Consider the following 22,613-nt stretch of genomic DNA (forward strand, 5'->3'; position numbering starts at 1 on the left):
AGAGGGCCAACCGAATCAATGATTCTGAATCGGAGTTGGTTGACCGAGTGCCCACGCTCCAGGAAATGTTTTGCCACCGGCTTGTCAATCTGGGCCCTACGGATGTTACTCTTGTGGGAATTGATGCGTTCCCTGGCTTCCATAGTGGTCTCCCCAATGTAGATGAGGCCACATGGGCACGTGATCATGTATATCACGTCCCGTGACCTGCATGTGAAAAAGTTTTTGATCTTATACGGCTTGCCGCTATAGGGATGGGCAAAGGTATCACCCTTCAGCATATTGCCACAGTTACAACACCCAAGGCAGGGAAAACATCCCAACTTCCTTGGTGCCAGATACCTTTGCCCATCCCCATGCGGCTCCCCAACCTCGGTCTTCACCAATCTGTCACGTAGGTTGGTCCCTCTCTTGTATGCCATCATGGGGAAACCCACAAATTCCTCTACCATGGGCAAACCTTTTTGTAAAATGTGCCATTCTTTGCGTATAATACGCGCTATATCACCACTTTTGGATCCATATGTCGAGACAAACGGAATCCGTTTAGAATCCCTCTCCTTCTTCTTTCCCTGGAACGTGGACTCCCGGTCAACCTCCCCCACTTTTTGTGAGATCTTCTCTACCAACCGTCGTGGGTACCCCCTCTCAAGGAATTTCTTCCCCATCTCCTCCACCCTTATCCCAAATTGCTCTTCCCCCGATACCACCCGTCTCACCCTCAACATCTGACTCCACGGTAACGACTCAACCATCCGTCGTGGATGACTGCTCCTAAAATCTAACAAATTATTCCTATCTGTAGGTTTGTGGAAAATGTCAGTCTCGATACCCCCATCCCTGACATATACCATCACATCGAGAAATTGCAAAGATACTGTGGACATTGTCATGGTGAACCCGAGCCCGGGCACCATACCATTGAGATACCCAAAAAAGTGCTCTAATTCACCTTGAGAGCCTCCCCACACCACGAAAATGTCGTCGATGTAGCGCCACCAGCACCGGGCTTTCCCGAACAGAGCCGCTTGGTAAATGAGTCTGTCCTCCACCTCCGCCATAAACATGTTGGCATACGTGGGCGCCACGTTCGAACCCATGGCCACTCCGCGCAATTGTTGATAATAGGTGCTCCCGAAACGGAAGTAGTTCCGCCTCAGGACCACCTCTAGGAGATGGAGGACAAAGTCGCGGCCGCCCAGGGAGAGCCCGGTGCTGGCCAGGGCCACATCGACGACATTCAACCCGTAAGTGTGCTCTATGGAGGTATATAGAGAGACTACATCGAAACTGACAAGGATGGGATCGGCAGGTAAACTCAGTTCTCTGAGTTTCAACAAAAAATGACTCGTATCCCTGATATAGGAAGGGGCGCTGGTGGCATGGATTCGCAAAACCCTGTCAAGGAATATGGCTATATTGCTAAAAATCGAATCCCTGCCCGACACAATCGGCCGACCAGGGGGGTCGACCAAGCTTTTATGTATCTTGGGAAGTACATAGAACAGGGGAGTGACCGGGTGTGTGACCAGGAGAAAGTCCCTGACATCCTTATCGATGATACCCTCCACCAGGGCTTCACCGATAATTGTTTCTAAGTCACGTTTGATGTCCCATTTGGGATCATTCTGAAGCTCAATATATACCTCCCGGTCACCCAGCTGTCTATGTACCTCCCGTTCGTAGCTTGTTGTGTCCATCACCACCACCGCCCCTCCCTTATCAGCAGATTTAATCGTCAGGGATTTGTCACCTGTCAGTTGTCTAAGTGCCTCTTTCTCCCCCCTTGTCAGGTTCGATGTAGCCCTCCTCTCCTTATGTTCTCTCAATGTCTCAATCTGTTTAGAAACAATATCAATATATGCCTCCACAACGTGGTTATTACGCGGTGGAGAAAAAACACTTTTGTTTCTCAAATCAAATGTCTTCAAAATAAAGTCAGCATTCCCAGCTCCCTCAGAAGCTGATACTGCCTTCCTTTCCTCCTTATCAAGAAAGAAGGCCTTCAATCTCAATGTACGGTAAAAGCGATGGAGGTCAAGTTCCAACTCAAACCAGTCCCTGTCATATCCAGGGCAAAAGGACAGTCCACGTCCCAAAACACGATGTTGTTCAGTGGATAGTGGTTTTGTAGAAATGTTGACAACCAGTTTTGATGGTAGAGGAATTTGTGGGTTTCCCCATGATGGCATACAAGAGAGGGACCAACCTACGTGACAGATTGGTGAAGACCGAGGTTGGGGAGCCGCATGGGGATGGGCAAAGGTATCTGGCACCAAGGAAGTTGGGATGTTTTCCCTGCCTTGGGTGTTGTAACTGTGGCAATATGCTGAAGGGTGATACCTTTGCCCATCCCTATAGCGGCAAGCCGTATAAGATCAAAAACTTTTTCACATGCAGGTCACGGGACGTGATATACATGATCACGTGCCCATGTGGCCTCATCTACATTGGGGAGACCACTATGGAAGCCAGGGAACGCATCAATTCCCACAAGAGTAACATCCGTAGGGCCCAGATTGACAAGCCGGTGGCAAAACATTTCCTGGAGCGTGGGCACTCGGTCAACCAACTCCGATTCAGAATCATTGATTCGGTTGGCCCTCTGAGACGTGGGGGGGACAAGGATCGGATTCTACAGAAGAAAGAACTTAGGTGGATTTTTGAAATGAGAGCCCTCCAACCTTATGGGATGAACATAGATTTTCCGATAACGAATGTGTAATGAGCCTGAGTGACCTTTGAACTGGTTCTCTGTGTAATGTTTTTAACTGTAGTTTGTTTTTTATTAAGGCACGTTTCTCACTTTTTCCTAGCCCACATGGAGTACGGCATGCTATAGAACTAAGGCTTGGGTCCAATCCGTGACCCCTAGATGAGTGTGGATTTCTCCCTTCACGCACCGCAGCAAAGGATGGGGCTAGACCGAGGTTGCAGCTTCGGCAATGCGGGGTGGATCGGACACTGGAGAGGCGGGACTGTGATGTCATCAGGGCCGGGTTTCGGCTGATGACGTGATGACACCGCCTCCTTTTTGGACGTCCCCCATCGTTGCCTTAAGCTGTGAAGGGAATGCAGAACAGCATTGCAGCCTAATCCGATCTAGGTTTGGATCGTGAATACTGCGGATGCGGTGGGGTGGAGTTATCGCACCCGTCTTGTGGGGTAGGGGCGGACCAGCCCGGAGGCGTCCCTGACAACGGCGCGCACGACGGGGGAGATAGGATGACGTGAGATCGGGTGGGCGGAGCCGCACTGCGAGCAGCTGATCCTAAGGAAACAGGCAGTGACGTGACCCTCTCTTTCCTGTCATGCGCGCCTGGCGCTTGTGAACGCCGAGGCACATGTGTGCCTGTCAGGTATGTGGGCGATAAGGATCTAATATGTATGATTGTTTGACACATGCAGTAGGAGCACCTGAGGACGCATCTGTGATGACCTCAGCACCTTAGTCACACTATCATTGGCCACTCTCTTATGAGTGGGTGTGTTTTAAGATATTTAAACAGGCACTTGTTAATGGCATTTTGTGTTTGATAAAGGCTGTGAAGCAGCCGAAACGTCACAACCCCTGCACGCTGTTCACTTGGCGGTTCCCCTAATAAAGGGATGTTTTACCGGTCATGCTGCCTCCATCTTCTTTCTTTGGACTGTTCATGAAGGAGCCCTGATGAATCTTGGACTCCAGGTAGGCTGCTGCATACCGGATGACCTCAAGCTCTGGTGAGTGCGATTCCAATACTAATTTTTCTGTTACTGGGTGAAAATATGGGTTTGTCCGAGTTTACCTCTGAACTGTGACAACTCCTTTAATTGTGACCACTAAATGCTGTGTACATGTGTCTTGGTTTTCTTTGTTCCAGTCAAAAGAGGATTTAGAGATCAGTGTTTGTTCCCATTTTACAAGTGTTTTCTCATTACTAATTTTTATTTAACTGTGAGAATACATGTTCACAATGTGTCACATTACTCATTTAGCTTACTGTATTGTGTTTTAGGCAATTCCAAGTCATTTCCGATTAAATTTCAATTGTGCTCTATATCTGTAAGGGTTGCTTTCCTTGGAAAATCTTTTTTCTTAAAAGGGTCCCCCAACAATAAGCTGTCAAGAAGGCATCACTCTCTAGGATTCCCAGTGGACAGCTGTAAAAGCAGACAGAGAGTGTCCAGTTTTCCAGAGCACCACCATAATGGACACATTAAACAGTAGTGCATGGATTGTTTGGGTCCTCCAGAGTAAGAGGTCTTAGGACACCATTTTTGTTTTTACATAATCTGGCTTGGCAATATTCCCTTGTCAAATCCAAAGGCATTTTGGAAAGTTGGATCTTGACTCATAGGGAGCCACTTCCAATACGTGGTGCTGGTGAGATGGTTCTAATTCATGGGAGATACTTGTCTGTGAAGGTTCTCATTTATCCAGGTCATAGTATATATCTGTAAAGAATAAAGCTCGTTGGAAGAACGAGTGAAACATTTTCAAGAAATCTACAGTACGTCCAGTTGCCTTGATTTATTCTTTACAGATATATGGGAGATACTTGTTTTCATATTCGTTTCCCATGGAGAATTGCCAATAAGTCTCCATACCATGGAGTACTTCCAGTAAATCTCCATACAGGGCTGGTCTCTTTAAGAAGCTGTCTATGGATTGATATCTGGCTTGGCTATATTTACTTGTCAAATCTCAGGGCTTGTTGGTAAGTTTGACCTTGACTCATAGGGAACCACTTCCAATAGGTGGCGCTGCCAAGATGGTTCTCTTTTTTGGAGATACCTCTTTGCATATACATTGAACACAATAATAGAACACTATGGAGCAAACTCCTTTTCTCCCTCTAGAGATGGATCTTGGCAGCCAGAACTGTATTATTTGACTTTATGCTTTGGGACCTAAATCTAAAATATGCAGTGAAGTAGGAATGGGTCCTATTAGATAAGACATTTTTAACCTTCTTCTCCTTTCAGACAGCTACCTGCAGCAGGAACCTCTCCCTACTACACTGCCTGCAATAGGAAATGATGAATGTTAAAAGGGTTTCCCAGGCAAATAATGGATTGTGGCAGTCTAATACCCAGCACCCCAAAAAATTACCTGTTTCCTGCAGTCACGTGTGCTGGAACTAGTATTTTAATCGAGCTAGAAGCATTGCTCCATTCAAAGTGTATTTTTCATGCCAGGTTACTGCAGCTCAGCTCTCTTTTATTTGGAATACCGACAATTTTTGTTTCTGGGCAGGACATCATACTTTCTAAAAGGCTATCTTCTGCCAAGAAAAAGAGCGGCTGTATGAGGACGAACTATCACAATACCAATCCCTCGTCCTCATACTGTGAAGGAGATTGCTGAATATAAATCAGCTGCTCCTCGGCCAGTGTAAACCTGCCTTAAGTTCAGTAGCTTAGGGAAAAGATGATCTGTGAGTGTGCTAGGTGTCAGACAGCCACCAATCAATGAGAACTATCAAGATGATAGGTCTCCAATATTAGGAACCCAGAAAATCCCTGTAAAACCCATCTCTTTTCTAAAGTCCACTCACCCTGTCATCTGCCAATTAAATATGGAAGAGATCAGAAGGAGATTAACCACAGTTTTCTCTGTATGATTTCTACAAGACTTTGTTTCAAGAACATTCAGTAGATTGCAGACAATCAAACAACGTGGTCATGTTTTTGGTGTACATATGTGCACTGAACAGTTTCACCTAACAACTGTGTGCACTGTGCAGCTTAACATTTCACCTACAACTTCCTTTCTCAAGAACAATTTGTTTAATTAATGAAAAGGTTCTCACTTCCTCATTTTACTGCAAAGAGTTTGTAGCTACTTCTTATATATTGGGAGGAGTCGGGCTCATCGAAGTCCAAGTGAACCATAGCAGCATGTGAAAAGGGTTTTAGTAAAAAAATTGACATGACTGCTTCAACATTCAGAGAATAGACAAAAGAACGTATTCTATATTGTAGAAAGGATATATTTAAAACTCGGCACTAATGATACAAATATTTTGGCGCAATACGAGCAACTTCACATTGTAGCAGGTGTGACTACTGATTAGTGATTGGTGAAAAAGGTGACAGGGGCTGTTATTGTTGTGAACTTGTGACATCAAAGCACTATGTCTGTAGCATGTACAGTATGTATGGACCATCAGCTACACTATATCACTATCTAACCTACACTGACTATCCCCCACTAACTATCTGTATTATATATATATAAGCTAACTAACTAACTATCTAATGTAATGACACAGTAAAGCAGAGCGCACAGCAATAACACTGCTCTCTCTCAGATCAGCAAAATACTGCACACAAGGGCTGCTGGGGAGGTTCTTATATAGTAAGGGGGAGGCAACTCCTATTGGTTGCTAGGGATGTTGCTAAGCTGTGACAAAGACATTGCAGCCTTCTCATTGGCCTACAAGCAAGAAGGGAGGTTACTGATGAAAAAAAAACATTTGAATATTGGAAATTGCGAATATATATCGTTCTATTCTCAATATTTGCGAATTCTCGAAGTGCCGATATTCGCAATTAATATTCGCTATTCGAATATTCGCACCCAACATTAATGTAGACTGCCGTAGTGGAACCATATCAGTAGAGAAAAAGGAACCAATATGGTAGACATCCCTAGGGCACTCGCTCCCCAAGGAGAGATAGTACTCCCCAAATCCTGACAGGCCTCTCACCCAGTTAAGCCAGTACACTCTGCATTGCACTGATGAGATGCAATCACTTCAAAACAGCTGTCTGCCAGGGCCGTCTTTATCAAGGGGCAGCTGCCGCGTGCTCCGTTGGTCCTGGGGGGCCCAAGGCAGCTGCCTCTTCAGCCCTGCTAGCCACTGCCCCGGGTGTCAGGCTGTCAGCTACACAGGGGGTGCTGCCATGCCATGCCTGCCATCACTGAGTCCAGGCATCGTACTGTGTTAGAGCTGTGATGATGTGATCTAGGACATCATCACCATGTGACCAGTAACCTAGCAATATTACTGGTCACATGGCTATGAAGTCATAACATGTCCTAGCAGGAGTGCTGCAGGAGAAGTTTGCCTTAACTGTGGAGCTTTTTTTGTGTGAAGATTACATCAGAAAAAGGTGACAGGTGCTGTTATGCTAATATTTTGTAAACTACTGTATAGTGGGGTGTTGTATACTGTGTGGGGGCTGTATACTGTTTGGGGGGCTGTATACTGTGTGGGGGGCTGTATACTGTGGGGGGCTGTATACTGTGGGGGGTCTGTATACTGCGTGGGGGGCTGTATACTGTGTGGGGGCCTGTATAGTGTGGGGGGGGCCTGTATAGTGTGGGGGGCCTGTATAGTGTGGGGGCTGTATAGTTTGGGGGGCTGTATACTATATACTGTGGGTGCTGTATAGTGTGGAGTGCTATACTGCTGTACTGTATAGTGTGGGGGGCTGTATCGTGTATAGTTTGGGGTGCTGTATACGGTGAGGTGCTATACTGCTCTACTATATACTGTGGGGGGTTGTATACTGTGGGGTGCTGTATAGTGTTGGGTGCTATACTGCATAGTGTGTGGTGTTGTATACTATAGGGTGCTATACCGCATACTGTGGGGTGCTGGGGTGCACTGTAACACTAGGGTGAGCCCTGGTCTCCTTCCTGCAAAGCGGTGCCCACTTCCAGCCTGAGCCCATCTGCCCAGAGCACTGATCCTGAGTCACTGGAGTCTTCAGAACTGGAAGTATTTACAGTCATTCACTGGACTCTACCAGATGTGTGGATGTTTTGTGTGTGTTGTGGTGGAGGGCGTGATTGCCTGCTAAGGTGTGGGAAGGCGGGATCCAGGGGGCCCAAGTAAATTTTTGCCCAGGGTCCAATCAATATTAAAGACAGCCCTGCTGTCTGCAGATGAGGTGCTGGCTTATTTAATATCCGATTCTTGTCTCAATGCCTATTTAAAGGATTAAACATTGACTTATAGGATGGCTGCCTTACATCTGGTGGAGTGGTAGAGCTTGTTAAAAGCTCATTTGCATCCCTTTCTTCCCATAATTCCAGAGGAGCATGAATGGCCTATAAGTCTCCTCTTGCTGATAAAGGCGCTCTCTCCAAGGAGAAATAGTACCCCAATTATTATTTTTTATATGCAACCCATAGTTTAGCCAGGCTGCTCCTAAGCTACTAAATAGCCCCACCAAACATGAAGGTTATGCTGCCTGAACCTTATTATCAAACACTATTCTTCTTATAGCCCTGAATGTGGCCAGATTTCTTTTAATGGACTGCTTCCAAATCAAACATAATAAAAACACATCTGAGGCCGTAGTGTTCTGCATAACTGCAAGCATATTAGTGCTTTTTCGGATGCCAACCAAGGTGCACAATGTATGAAGCAAGGACAAAAAATACGTATAAAAGCCACTGTATATTTTGTAACAATAAATCCTGATATGGTAATATTTCTACTTTTAGTATCAAGAAATCTTGGGGGTTTTGGTCTCTCATGTTTCCAATTATGTGAAAATCTCCATGGCAACAACCAATCTGCAGGCGCTAAAGTCGTATTTGTGGGAAGCCAGGTTTTGTGGTTTCAGATAAAGGGTGAAAATTCAGGAATGTTTTTAATGGGAGATACATGCACTCCACCGAGGGAGGATACTGATGCATATTGTACTATTATGCTATTGCTGTGCAATTGTGTTTGACAGGTATTCTATAAGATTTGAAAACCTAATACAAAAAAACTTTACATGTTTTACGGATCAAGTCATATGTAGTAATATTTTTATCTGTGGCTTTGAAGGGGTTTTCTGGAATGATAAAGCTTTTGAGAAATAGAACAGATTAGGTTAAAAAAGGAAACTTTACTCACCTCGCTGATCCCACAGTGTTGTCATTCCAGTGCTTACTGGTCCCTTACTGGTCCCTACTTCCTTGACCAGGAAACAGAGACCAGTGAGAACCTGGTAAGCATTGGGACAGCAGTGGTGAGAAATTGGTGATTTTTTGCAACCCATTCTGTTCCTAAAAAAATATCTATCCTATCGGAAAGCCCTTGAAGGGCATATCTTGGGCTTTCTGTGACGTTACAAACTTGCTGCAGATTTTTGTAACTGGGTGAAAAAAGCAACAAATTAAAAGCAAAACCCATGACAAAATCTACATATGGAGTTACTATGGATGTTTGTCAAAATTTGTAGCTGAACATACTGTGTGTGCCATGTCTGAGCTCGCCCTAAGGTTCCGTTCCGGACCGCATGCGAAACCATTCACTTCAATGGGGCTGTAGAAAATACGGAAGTTACTCCATGTACATTCCGTTTCTGTTTGTCCACATGGCCATTCAGGCTTCAAGTCATTGGGTCCATGAAAAATACGGAACACACACGGAACACATCCGTATTTTGCGTATCCATACTGTAGAAATGCTAGTCCAGGCCATATTGCTCATGTGCTTGGTGATTAATAAGTTACTGTTTCCGTTTCCGATCCTCAAAAAATGTATCGCATACAGAAACCATACGGATATGTTTTGTGGAATAACAGAATGGAAGAGGACTTAAATCGTAGAAAAAAAAACCTCAGATACGGAACAACGGATCCGTGAAAAATGGACCGCAAAACAATAAAGGTCGTGTGCATGAACCCTACGTTTCAGCAAATAAACAAGCTTAGGCGTGGTTTTATTGGACACTGATGGCGATTTGCCGTACGATTTCTCGCCTTCAGTTGCAGTGATATTTTTTGCATTTTCAGCATTTCCAATAATATACGGTATGTGTATTATAGCAATTGCTGCACTTTTTACTGGAATAATTTGACAATTGAGCTGGAGTATAATCCAGTTTTTCACAGCTTGCCTATCAGCCCAACAATTGTTACAGGCGGTATTATGACTGCTTGTGTTTGCTGTACCATAAGCAGAATAGAGGTTGCTGTAAGTAGTAATCTGTATTGTGCAGATTCCAGTAGTAGACCAGCACGATACAGCAAAAAAAAATTCTGTCCTTTATTGAAATTCCATAGATTTTAGGCGCACAAATAGGCGCACAAATTGGTCTTAATGTAATACAGCTAGGAAGCTGCCTTACACTTTACATTTAGACTGGCGCTGGATGCGCTGAAGTTATGTAAAGGCCGGTGCCCCTTCATAACTTTGACACCAGATATACAGGTTATCAAGACCAGAGTCTTAAATACCGATCTTAATAAATGACCGCAAAAGAGTTATTATTTATTACACAGTAGGACAGGAAAACGGCACAGTGGGGTATTTCAGACCTACAGTAACTGTGGTCTTTACTCATAGCCATATGTATTATTTGAATTCATTCCTAGGGAAATGGTGAAGAGCTGTCACCGCCATGTTATTCTATCAAATTAGTCCCACTCCAAAAGGAGAGATATTTAAATAACGCATTCTAATACCAAAAAGTATACCATAGATTTACTCTATATGAGGAGCGGACTGGGAACTTAAAGTGGCCCTGGAAAAAATACTAAAAGTGGCCCCATTTTGTCGTCAGTTTGGAATTGATGGAAGATAGAGACAGCAATACCATATTGTGGCGCATTATACCTCCCCAACAGAGCCAAATACCACAGTCCATCACAAAATACTGCAGTCAGCAGCATAAAATACATCCCCCAAAACTTTCCCTAGCCGGACGTGAGGAGGGTTCAGGCATCCCCCAGGGCATCGGCCCACCGGGAAATCCCTGTAAGGTCTATAGCCAATCCGTCCCTGCTCTATATTCATTTCTAATATGTGAAGATACAACTGTACAAGACAATGTAATTATTGTATTATTGTAATTAGCATGTGATGCTTTCAGCAGAACAAGGTCTTTGTGACATGACAGGAAGCAGGGGGTGATGTGCTATAGAAATGTGGGTGTTAGTAGTTAAAAGTGAACGTATTTCGTAAAATATGACTAATAATGAGAATGAGACTAAGTTAAAAATCTTACAAAATGTGTAAAAGAAGAAAATTTATAGCTAGATCACGATGTGAGGGGCTTTCATGTGCTCTAGGTCTCTTTAGCATATCAAGGGTTAAACATCAGAAGGGATTCCACACATGAGCATGAAATTGAAGAGGCCACCTTGTTTCAGAACTGTCGTACTGCTTGACAATCACATTTGAGAGGTAAAAGGCCTTAGGGTTTTTAACCTAAAATAAAAAGGCCCTATTTCTTTACCGTCAAAAGTTAAGTTGATGCTGGCAGTGCCACATCAATGGAGCACAGTCACATCTATCAGTCTTTACGGTGGAGGAGACAGTCATTGCTTGTGATGGAAGTGAAGAAGGAAGAATAAAAGTTTCCCTAGTTTTTATGTCACAATGAAAATGGAAGCAGCAGAGAAACAGAGAGAGACTTTCACCATCGGGACTAACACTAGAGGGTCAGTGTCCATATACAGGACTTACAATGACTGGGTGTCTGGAAAAAGGAATGGCAGCTGTCACTCTTCATTAAATGTTACAAAAGCTAATATAACCTCAACTAAAACACTGAGCACAGTCTATTATATTGGTACATACATGTTGTGTACAGGCTCCAGATTGTAACTTGTGTTGAAGGACAGACTTTAACTCTTTATATTGCCGTGACTCATGTCTTTCTAGTTCCCCGAATTCTCTGTTATTTCATGAGTTGATTTAATTGTGTGATCTTTTTATTGCATAAGATTCAATTCACATCATATTTGGGCCAAACAGTTTTTGTTTATAAGCTGCAGCAGAATAATTCAAAATATTTACATACTGAGGGATCTGTAAAAAATGTTATATTTAGGGCTTGTTCACCACACGACCGTGTGAAGCCCGTGCCCGTGCTGTGGACCGCAAATCTGCCGTGTGGCAGCCGCATCCCTTCGTTGGGTCCGCGATCCCTCCGTTCCGCAAAAAGATAGAGCAAGCTCAAGCACCGAACGGAACCTCAGGAAGCACTCCGTAGTGCTTCCGTAGTATTCCGTTCCGTGGTTCCGTTCCGCACCGTTCCGCATCTCCGGATTTGCGGACCCATTTAAATGAATGGGTCTGCATCCATGATGCGGAATGGCCACGGAACGGGACCCGTGTAATGGGGTCTGCAATACGGGCACGGGCTTCACACGGTCGTGTGAACGAGCCCTTAGGAATAGATATAAAATCTTGCAGCCAGCTCACGCTTCCTTGTGCTCCCAGGATCTGTGCTGGATGGACTCCGCTGGTAAATGTGGAAAACTAAAAGTAGAAAATAGTCCAGCATCTCATAATCCATGAATCGGGGCTTTATTCAAGAAAATGTATACATAATAAGTGGTTGCAAAAAGATACAATCAATGCCTAGGATTCCGTTAGGACACGGCAGCTATCTGAGACACGTAGGCATTGTACAATCACTTTTTATGTATGAATTTTCTTGAATTCTAAGGCTACTTTCACACTGCCGTTTCTGGGTCCGCTTGTGAGATCTGTTTCAGGGCTCTCACACCATTGCCGATGCAGAGCCAAACAGATCTTTCCTGACTTAAAATGTAAGTCAATGGGGACGGATCCGTTTACATTGACACAATATGGTGCAATTGTAAACAGAACCGTCCCCCATTGACTTTCAATGTAAGTCAGGACAGATCTGTCTGTACAGATACAAGACACATCTGCACCTAAACGCAGGTGTGAAAGTAGCCTTAGGTGCTGAGCAGTTTTCTACCTTAATATTTGGGAATACATTATATTCAAGAAATGTAAAGTTACTGTTAGTTTTTTTCAGAAGGATCCAAACACATCTGGTAAATGTCTGCAAATATCCGCCACGGGTTAGCAATAGGATCTATCTACCTGTCATTTTCTGGTGAAAAAGAGCACTGTATAAAGTAGGGGAATCTGAATTCTAGCACAATTTTTCACCCAAAAACTGGAATGTATTAAGTTTTTAGCAAATTTTGGCATAAATGACATTTTGTTGTCTTACACCACCCTTGCCACTTTTGGGGAGGGGGGGAGAGGTGGCGTAGGAAAAATAGAGCAGGATTTCTACACGAAAGTTTAAGACTTACAAATGCGCCAAATTTAACAAACATCCATTTCAAAATATCAACTTCTGTTCCATTTGGTGATCATTCCGCTAATTTTACCCCTGCAAGAGCAAGTCCATTTTTGTTTTTTCCTCCCCACATTCCAAGAACCAAAAATTCTTTGTGGAGTGAAATTGAAAAAAAGAAATCTGCTAAGTATTTAGGGTTTTGACATTACAGTGTTCACTGTGCTCTAAAAATAACATGATGTCCTTAATCTGCGAGTCAATACGATTATGGCGATACCAAACTTGTATTGTTTTGTATTTTGTTTTACTACTTTAAAAAAAATAAAAAGCATATAAAAATGGAAAATTTGTATGCATCTCCATTTTCTGACAGCCATAACTTTTTTACATTTCCATGCGTGGATCTGTATGAGGGCTTGTTTATTGCAGAATGAACTGTAGCTTTTATTGGCACTATTTATGTGGTACGTACAACTTTTTGATCACTGTTATAAAAATTTTTTGGGTGGGACAAGGTGACTATTAAATGGCGAATCGTGTGTTTTTCATTTTTTTTTTCCATTACAGCGTACAACGCACATGAAAATTATTTTTAAGTTTGAATAGTTTTCGGACACGATGATGCCTAATATGTTTATTTTCATTATGTAAAATTGGGGAAGTGATTTAATATTTTTTTTTTTATCTTTAACCCCCTTAGGGGGATAGAACCTGGGATCTTTTGATCACTTATCCTATTCACCCTAATAGAGCTTTATTAGGGTGAACAGCTCAGCAGCCAGATTACTATGACAGCCTTGGGAAGCCTCAGGAGGCCCAAGGCTGTCAGCGTAACTGATCGGGGCCCCATGATTTCACTGCAGGGGCTCCAATCAGAAGGCAGAGGGAGCTGCATCCTTCTTCCTTACCTCACAGATGCCGCAATTGCTTTTAATTGTAGCATCTCAGGGGTTAAATTATGGGGTTTGGCATAATCACCTTTCCCCGTAAGTGCAGCTGAGTGCCTTCTGTATTAAACAGCCGGGACCTGCCGTGTATTGAGCGGGTCACCGCAGCAGCCCACTCTATACAAGCCCTCACACATAATCATGTAATGCATGAAGGGGTTAAAGTCAATGCAAAACTGACTCCCAAAAAGTCTTATCATGGTACTTTCTCCTCTATAGAGGGGACATTTATCAGGTTTGCTACACCAGTTTTCTAGTGGAAAATTGTTGCAAGTGATGCCTGTGTGCGACATTTCGTGATCCTCACCACTTTAAGATGTGGAGTAAAAAGTAGGTCAAGAATTCAGATTAAAACACCTTTAAGTCTCATTTATGATAGCGACTTTTTAAAAAGTTGCAAAAAAAACGCATCTACAACCCAGACAACCACCAGGTATACTTTTACAGATATAGGTGTACACCACATTGCACTTGCACCAAATATATTATTACTGTGTGCATCTCACAAATTTGTCACAATTTCACAAAGCATAGACAAACTGACACCAAAACTACCACAAATGATAAATTCCCCCATTTACACAGTTTTAAACAACTGTGATAGGCCTGTGGCTTAGAAGGAAGGAGTACCTCTGTCTGAGGTGAGACAGCTCCTTTAAGATATGACAATGTGCCGCTACATTTTGGAACAAAATTTTGGTGACAAGTAAGCCAACTAAGTTGTATAAACTTAGGAGTGAGTTTACGAAGGCTGGCATATCATAATTCAGTTTTAGTTTAAAAAAAAAGTCCACTAGAATGAGAAATTAGCTACAATAGTTTGACCCAAGGCACATATATAGGCACTTTATATACTTATTTACAAATAGTCTTTTGGACTAATAATTGTCTTGTTTTTACATGTGCCTCGTGTTCCAGTTCCTGCCAATATTCTGCAACTTCGCACAGCTATCGAAGAGGAGTGGACCAACATTCCACAGGCCACAATCAACAACCTGATCAACTCTATGTGGCGGAGATGTGTTGCACTGCGTGAGGCAAATGGTGGCCACACCAGATACTGACTGTTTTTTTGACACCCCCCTTCCCCAGTAAGGCAAAACTGTGCACATTTCAGAGTGGCCTTTTATTGTGGGCAGTCTAAGGCACACTTGTGCAATATTCATGTTGTATAATCAGCACCTTGATATGCCACACCTGTAAGGTGGGATGGATTATCTCGGCAAAGGAGAAGTGCTCACTAACACAGATTTAGACAGATTTGTGAACAATATTTGAGAGTAATCGATCTTTTGTGTATGTAGAAAATGTTTCAGATCTTTCAGTTCAGCTCATGCAAAATGGGAGCAAAACCGAAAGTGTTGGGTTTATATTTTTGGTCAGTGTATATATATACAGTCATGTGAAAAAATTAGGACACCCTTTGAAAGCATGTGGTTTTTTGTAACATTTTTAATAAAAGGTTATTTCATCTCCGTTTCAACAATACAGAGAGATTAAAGTAATCCAACTAAACAAAGAAAACTGAAGAAAAGTCTTTTCAAGATCTTCTGTAAATGTCATTCTACAAAAATGCCTATTCTAACTGAGGAAAAAGATAGGACACCCTCACATGTATTCCCTCTTAAATTGGCTCAGATCTCACACAGGTATATCACACCAGGTGCACATAATTAGTAGATCGTTACTCTGCATGTTGAATGAGGCTTGCCCTATTTAAACCTCAGACATTTAGTTTGGTGTGCTCCTGACTGTTGAAGTGAGAGTGAGCACCATGGTGAGAGCAAAAGAGCTGTCAGAGGACTTCAGAAAAAAGATTGTAGCAGCCTATGAGTCTGGGAAGGGATTTAAAAAGATCTCAAAAGATTTTGAAATCAGCCATTCCACTGTCCGGAAGATAGTCTACAAGTGGAGGGCTTTCAAAACAACTGCCAACATGCCCAGGACTGGTCGCCCCAGCAAGTTCACCCCAAGAGCAGACCGCAAGATGCTAAAAGAGGTCTCCAAAAACCCTAAAGTGTCATCTCGAGAACTACAGCAGGCTCTGGCTACTGTTGATGTAGAAGTACATGCCTCTACAATCAGAAAGAGACTGTACAAGTTTAACTTGCATGGGAGGTGTGCAAGGAGGAAACCTTTGCTTTCCAAGAGAAACATCGAGGCCAGACTGACATTTGCCAGAGATAAAGTTGACAAAGACCAGGACTTCTGGAATAATGTTCTTTGGACAGATGAGTCCAAAATTGAATTATTTGGACACAACAGCAGAGGACATGTTTGGCGTAAACCAAACACAGCATTCCAAGAAAAGAATCTCATACCAACTGTGAAGCATGGAGGTGGAAGTGTCATGGTTTGGGGCTGCTTTGCTGCAGCAGGACCTGGTCAGCTCACCATCATAGAATCCACGATGAATTCTACTGTGTATCAGAAGGTGCTTGAAGAACATGTGAGACCATCAGTTAGAAAATTAAAGCTGAAGCGGAACTGGACCATGCAACATGACAATGACCCAAAACATACTAGTAAATCAACCAAAGATTGGCTGAAAAAGAAGAAATGGAGAGTCCTGGAATGGCCAAGTCAAAGTCCAGATTTGAATCCCATTGAGATGCTGTGGGGTGACTTGAAAAGGGCTGTACGTGCAAGAAACCCCTCAAACATCTCACAGCTGAAAAAGTTCTGCATTGAGGAGTGGGGTAAAATTTCCTCAGACCGATGTCGAAGACTGGTAGATGGCTACAAGAACCGTCTCACTGCAGTTATTTCAGCCAAAGGAGGTAACACTCGCTATTAGGGGCAAGGGTGTCCTATCTTTTTCCTCAGTTAGATTAGGCATTTTTGTAGAATGACATTTACAGAAGATCTTGAAAAGACTTTTCTTCAGTTTTCTTTGTTTAGTCGGATTACTTTAATCTCTCTGTATTGTTGAAACGGAGATGAAATAACCTTTTATTAAAAATGTTACAAAAAACCACATGCTTTCAAAGGGTGTCCTAATTTTTTCACATGACTGTATATATATATATATATATATATATATACAGACATATTAGGAATCACCGCATCCGTACCGACCAGCTCTATAAAAATATAACATGATCCATCCCCTCAGGTAAACGGCAAGAAAAAAAAAAAAAATGTTCCAAAAAAACATTTTTTTGTCACCTTACATCACAAAAAGTGCATTACCAAGCGGTCAAAAAGTCGTATGTACCCAAAAATAGTACTAATCAAACCATCATATCATCCTGACAAAATGAGCCCCTACATGAGAATAAATCCCCCCCAAAAATTAAAAAATATATGGCTTTCAGAAAATGTATACACCGAAACATGCTATTTTTGAGTAAAACAGAATTATTCTTAAAAAAAGACATATTAGGTATTGCTGCATTCATAACAACCTGCTCTATAAAATAATCACATGATCTACCCCCTCAGGGAAATGCCATAAAACAATAAAGTAAAAACTAATTTTTGGTCACCATAAAGAGTAATATTGAATGATTCAAAAATCATATGTACCCAAAAATGGTACCAATAAAAACATCAACTCTTCCCGCAAAAAAAATGAGCCCCTGCACAAGATGATTGGGAGGAAAATAAGAAAGGTATAGCTTTCAGAAAATGGTGACACCAATAAAACATGATTTGTTTTGTTTGGCCAGGGATGTCATGTGACCACTCCTCTGAAGATGCTTGCTGTGTTGCATGCTGGGATTTTTACTTTCACTTTGAAGCTGCTCTAACCACACTGCCACTCATCAATGGGAGCATGCTATGCTGAACACATTAGAAAAATTATATGTTCACAGTATATTTCTCATGATACAAATACCTCTTGGCTTTAGTTATTTTCTGGGACCATTTTTCTTTATGTGTATGGTAGCCATATAATTTGACAGGCCACTCATCACTTTTTTCCACATATTACCAGTCTATAGATTACTTTTTTTATTAAAATGGTTGATGGTATAATTTTCTCAAGTCACTCATGCAATCTACTTCCTGTCCTGGTTGCTTAACTTCCTCTTTTGTTTGGACTTTTTGCACGGCAAACAGCCTCACTTGACTTTCTCAGTCAGACCATTCGCTGCAGCCAGAGAGGGATGGAGTATTAGTGGTTCAATTACAGGCATCACACACTACCTTGTAGGCCTATCTTGGGAACAACAGAGCTATCATACTGTTATCCCAATGATACATCTATTATATTATTATATATATTATCATTTGTGTTGACTGCTATGGAAAGACAATATTTTGTATTTAACTTTCAATATCATAGTTCTAAAAAGAAAAAAAAAGGCAACATTTCTAAAGAAAAAGCTTTCTATGAATATTGTATTTAAAATAAATACCACTCTCTGATGGAAGTGTCCCTTTAAAGCTTCTGGGCCCCAATGCAAAATCTCTAACAGGGTTGCAAAACCATCTCAAGTAGTTTATAGGGTTCATCTTCTCCTATTAGGCCCCCTCTGCCCCAGTACCCAGGTACAATTGCAACCTTTGCACATCCTATAATTATGCTTGATGAAGGTGTCGGTTCAGTAACACAGGGCACAGTAACCAATATTTTGGTCCATACATCTATACTCATCAGTGCCAGAGGTGACACCCAAGTGATAAGCAATAGGTAGGTTTATTTGTCATTTCTATCATGTACAGTGTATCAATACATATTAAGAAACGAGATAGCGTTTCCCCCGGACCCACAATGCTGCATTCAATCGCACAAACATATCATTTACAGGGCCTAGCATTTAGAAGTCAAGTGTTCAGAAGTTCAACCCTCGCTTGTTTAGCAGTCTGATGCCTTATTGGAAGAAATTGTCGTGCAGCCTGCTAGTGGAAGTCTGGATGCTTCGGTACCATCTGCCAAACAGTAAGAGGTTGAAGAGAGTGTTCACAGGGTGTGTGGCATCTCACACAATGTTTAATGCTTTCCTGGTACAGCACTTGGCATAGATGTCAGCAATGGAGGTGAGTTTTTATCAGTCTGAGAAAGTGCGTTCCCGAACCAGGCAGTAATACAGCTGCTAAGGATGCTCTCGATGTACCCCCTGTAGAAGGTGGTAATGACAGGAGGTGGTATGTGGGCCTTCTTTAGCATTCTCAGGAAGCTGATGTTTTGTTTAATTGCATATGGAGTTGGTGTTGTGGACCAGGTGATTTTCTCTGTTGGGTGTACCCCCAGGAATTTTGTACTTCCTACAATTTCTACTGAGACGTCATTGATGTGTATTTTTTTTCCTGAGGTCTACTACCATCTCCTTTATCATGTCTATGTTCAGAACCAGGTCCTTGCACCAGTTTGTTAGCCGCTTCAAATTACCCCTATACTCCGACTAGCCATTTTTTCTGATGTGGCCCACTAAGTCGTGACTTCTGAGAACTTGAGGATGTGGTTGGAGCTTTGTTTTGCTGTGCCCTAGGGTGCTCCTGTGCTCAGCGTAGCAGTCCTGAAGGTGTTTTTCTTTTTCCATTCTAATGGTTTAGGTTCTCCCTGTTAGGAAGTCTAGAATCCAGTTACAGATGGTAGTGTCCAAGCTATAATTCTGTCAGCATAAACCACCTTGTGAATAGGCCTTTATATATTTTTTTACAGAAAGTGGACACATAAAAAATTATGTTACTTACTATTTAAAGACATTTGCTTGCATAAAATGGGGAATTTCTATTACAAAACCTAGCATGTTACTGAGAAGTAGGATGTCATTGCACCAAGTATACCACTTCTCTATGTGATTGTAATGCTTCTCAGTATGGAGGCCAGAGGATGGGTTTTAAGCAAGTAAAAAGAACATTAGACACTATAAAGAAACTAAATTACAACAGTGGTTGTGGAACCACTGTGTCACCAAACAGGTTTAAATTTGGCCTGAACCTAAGGGCTTAGTCTTGGCAGTGCTCTGGTATTTACCCTTTAGCCCCTGTACATAGATATAAACTTTTCTGCAGAGGATTGACCACTGCCTACTGGAGCAATTCCAGTGTGGTTAACAACTGACCCATGGGTGTCAGAGACACCAGTGCAGATGAAGGATCAGGCAAACTACTAGTCATTAACAGGCTGAGGTACGAGCAGGCAGAGTTCGTGCAAATATGTGAAAGAGATCCAAGGTTGAGGCAGACAAAAAAGGGTCAAAATGGTAAACAGGCACAGGTCAAGTTGAGGAGGGTCAAAGCCAGGAATCAGGCAGAGGTCGATCCACGGGAAGACAACAGAAAAGCACATCTTTGCAGCCCCCCCCCCCACACACGCACATATACACTGAGGAAGGTGCCTGAAGTACCCCATGGTTGCGAATCATTGGCTGGTAAAAATTGGGACTTATAAATTTCATGAAGATTGGGCAAATGCACATGAGCACCCTATGAGTGCAGAGACGAGGCTGACTGGCAAGCAGGCCACAGCCTGTGGGGGGAGACAGAGCAGGTCGAGCTGCCGGATCTCATGGGGTAAGGGGGAGCAGCAGGAGTAGGGTCAAAGCAACAGCTGCTCACAGTCACTGCTGCTATAAAAATGCGAATACATTGCTATCTATATGTTCATCCTGTTCAAGTTTATGGCATGCATATACCTATTATCACAGTTAAAAGATCTCTTTACTGCACAGTAAATGGCTGCAAAACTATTAAAAAATATATCATTCTGAGGGAGAATGGAGATGGATGAGAACAAATTGTAAAGGTTTAATAGTGCTGCAAAGCATATATTTATGTGGTAGGCATCTGTTTAATGTGTGCCCCAAATTCAAGCCCAGATATTCTACTAGATACAAGAGATATGCCTGCAGGAAAGGGCATCTGGTAAAAACCATACTCAGAATCCTGATAACAAGATGTTGTATAGCAGTCACCATTTATACCTATAAACATGGCATGAAGCTCTATGTAGTATTTAGTTATAGCGCATTTCTGGCATTCTGGTATACTTTCACTAGCCAAAGAGTACTGGTCCTCTCGATGTCATATTCACACAGGAAAATCTAAGTGCAGGAAATTTGCCTATAGGCTACAATTAGAGATAAGACAATAATAATAATAATTCAAGGTGGATCCGAATCCTAATTTTTGATGATTCGGGTGAATTTTGGAGGGAGAGAAAAAAAAAATATCAATTTTTTTCAAGTAAGAAACAAAACAGAAAAATATGAATCCTAGGAGACCTCAAAGTGTTTTCAGGCCACAAATTTTCTGGCAAAATTGAATTGTTCAATCAATTCAGCCAACTCAAGCCTGACTCAAACGATGCGCAATTCACATTTCTAGCTTCAATACTGACTACACTAAATAGCCCACTGCATATAAATGAAAAATGTGTGTATTGTCAAAAGGCCATGTTTCATAGGCTGCATTTATAAATCATGGATCCATCATTTGCCTATATCATTGTACTCCATGAGCTTTAATTGCAAGGAATATCGATGTAACTAGTTCTAAAAGCTAAGGGCATCTTTATCATGTAGTCAGATATGTTTGGCATTTTATGGACAGGACCAGGTGTGTAGCTAAAGGCTCATGGGCCCTAGTGCAAGAGTTCAGCTTGGGCCCCCTTTGTAGCCAGGGACAGGGAAGCACATAGCAACCCCCCATGCCAAATTCTTGACCTAACCCCTTCCCTCCTGCCAGAGGTGTAACTTGACCAGCATGCACTTTCTATAATACCAGTGTCTTTTTATGTGGCACAAGGGTCCCCCCCCTCCCCCCGAGGCTCCTGGGCCTGGTAGTGACTGCTACCTCTGCACCCCTGGAGAGGATGGATGAAAGCCATTTTTGGGGACTCACTGATACAAATTCTAGAAATGTTAATAATTTATGTCCAATTGTTTAGCAAAAAAAAAATCTTGATAGAAAAGGTTTACCTGTAGTACAGTTATGAGTGCATGCAAAGCACTACAAAAAGTATGCAAAGAAATGTGCCTAAAAATGAAAGTGCCTTAATGAATATAAAATGCTTAGTTTTCACCCTGTTGAAGTTTATAAGAAAAGTACCACAAAAATACCTGGTATAGAATATAATACGACATCAACGATTTTGAATAAAACTGCGGGTGGATGGAAATGTAAAAATTCCTCACAGGGAACATCTGGACGCTGCATATAATGCAAACCACAGAGATGCCGTGACAAAGTCAGGCTCAATGACTAAAAGATTCATTGATCAATCTTCCTAGGCACTCTTTAAGTATATGATATGCATAATAGCGACATATATCGCTAAACAACTTGGCCTATCATCCTTAATACCCTATACATATTTGTGACTCTACAGACAAGCTATATACAAAGTATTCTATACGTGCCAAACATCCACAGACTTTATGAACATATATGGCATACATGAAGAAGGTACATAATGATTGGTCCCTAAATTTGGGGATCAAGTTGATTCCCAAAGCACTTTACAATGTGGCCCATTTGGTTAAGTTCTAGCATGGTGGAGCCTCAGACGACCCTTCACCTTCAGATAGAACACTGTTATGGAGGACAATGGTAAAGATAGTCTATCAAATGTTATTTTCGATATCATTTACAACGCATACGTTTCTGGTAAAGCTCAAGACCTTTGGATCTCATCCTACAATCACTATAAAACAATCGTATAAAGCACAACTAAATTAAAAACTAGCCACCATAGCTAATGTCAAAATCTAT

At 42.2% G+C, this 22,613-nt stretch overlaps 1 protein-coding gene across 7 annotated transcripts in view; it reads right to left on the bottom strand.

Annotated features, from left to right (window-relative positions):
* PTPRC (protein tyrosine phosphatase receptor type C) overlaps window positions 1-22,613 on the bottom strand; it is a 212,798-nt gene that overhangs the window by 189,859 nt on the left and 326 nt on the right. The gene's annotated exons all lie outside the window — the stretch shown is intronic.

The sequence above is a fragment of the Bufo gargarizans genome, chromosome 7 (genome assembly GCF_014858855.1).
Source record: "Bufo gargarizans isolate SCDJY-AF-19 chromosome 7, ASM1485885v1, whole genome shotgun sequence".
NCBI lineage: Eukaryota > Metazoa > Chordata > Amphibia > Anura > Bufonidae > Bufo > Bufo gargarizans.